Source organism: Penaeus monodon, chromosome 33, assembly GCF_015228065.2.
Source record: "Penaeus monodon isolate SGIC_2016 chromosome 33, NSTDA_Pmon_1, whole genome shotgun sequence".
Lineage (NCBI taxonomy): Eukaryota > Metazoa > Arthropoda > Malacostraca > Decapoda > Penaeidae > Penaeus > Penaeus monodon.
The window spans coordinates 8,131,650-8,133,117 of NC_051418.1; the positions used below are offsets into that span (position 1 = coordinate 8,131,650).

Here is a 1,468-nt window from a genome sequence, read left to right on the forward strand (position 1 = left end):
GAATATTTTTTGTCTCGGTGCGCTGGAAACGTGAACCCGGTTTTATTCTTCAGGTACACATCATTGTTATTCCTGTTGTTTTCCAAAGTATTTTTCGGCCCCCGCCTTTCCCGCGCAGTTATAGCGTATTGTGAGGGATGACCTTGGGTGGGAAATATAAAAAAATGCATATACCTCCTTTTTCAAGATGGTTTATTCATACGTCGGTTTTGCTTTCGCTTATTTTTCAGTGACAGATTTTAATCATAACAACAGTCATGTGAGTCGGCTCTCTTCCCGCCGACATTTACTTCTTCACTGCCAAATTTGCCTTTTTATCTCTTGGAGTTGGTGAAGCGGAGAGACCCGGGGCGAGAAAAGTTCATATTGCCCCGATGAAGGAATGGACACAAGGAAAGAAGAATATTTTATGCTAAAACGAATGGGTGCGCAGAGGAAAATAACTACGGAGAAAAAACAACAGAGAGGAAAGACGTATGTTTAAATGTGATTTTATTTAATTTTCTTCTGGAGAATATTGGTACGCGCTGAAGAGAGTTGAACCGCTATTGCTACCTTCATATCTGTGGACGCGGAAAATTAAGGACAGTAAAAAGCAAGAAATATAGAAGCACGAAGGAGGAGCATAAATCACATGGATAGCTTTGTGACGGAAGTGAACAGCAAGTCCGGGTCGTAAGTGGGTCACGTGACAGTTTTGTGGAGTAGGCAACGGCTCGCGGATTCTGACTTCTTCCTCGTCCTCACTTTCATCCAACCTTGAGTCGCTCCTTTCTTTGTAGGCACGTCGTTTTTCCCTCCTTGCCTCCTCCCATTTAACCTTCGCCCCTCTATTTTCTCTTCTCCGTTTCGCCCCTCGTCCCTCGCCCCTCCTTCTCCCCCTCTCTCTCCCTCGAGTCGGAATGCCAGCCACCATCAACATGTACGGCGAATCTGACTACCTGACAGCGCCGTTAGCCTCCGTCGAGGATCTGTCCCGCGTCAACACTCCCGGAGGCTCTCCTTCGCCGAGGCCCCGTCAGAAGCACCCTGCCCTCGAGGACCCCAACTGGGAGCCCCCGGAGGATCCCACGCTGTACCCGAAGGAGCCCGAGCTCTCCCTCGAACCCACGGTCCTCACTCCGCTACAGCCGAGCGCCCTCGAGGACTCCGGGCCGCCCGACCGGTGAGTTTGTTCGCATGCGCTTTGTTTATGAATCAGGCGGTGTTCGTTTCGCTAGGCAAACACTTTGGTCACAAGGTGAGTGAAAAAGGTGAGTAATTTAGCATTCATCATGTCAAGAAAGCAGAAAGTCTTGCTTGCTCATGCATTTTGTATCCAAGTGTTTGTTAAGCGGATCAAGTCTCGCGGTAAGATATTACATCTTTTCAGGTGCGTTTGATGAAAGTAGCAGAAAGGAATTTGTTATTTTCAATTCAATTTATTAACACGTTGGTTTGTTTAGAGACATGAACCATGATTAAAAAT

General features: G+C 47.3%; 1 protein-coding gene across 1 annotated transcript in view; it reads left to right on the top strand.

The window, feature by feature from the left end:
- The window catches only part of LOC119593976 (equilibrative nucleoside transporter 1-like), a 248,852-nt gene that overhangs the window by 234,968 nt on the left and 12,416 nt on the right, over positions 1-1,468 (top strand). The gene's annotated exons all lie outside the window — the stretch shown is intronic.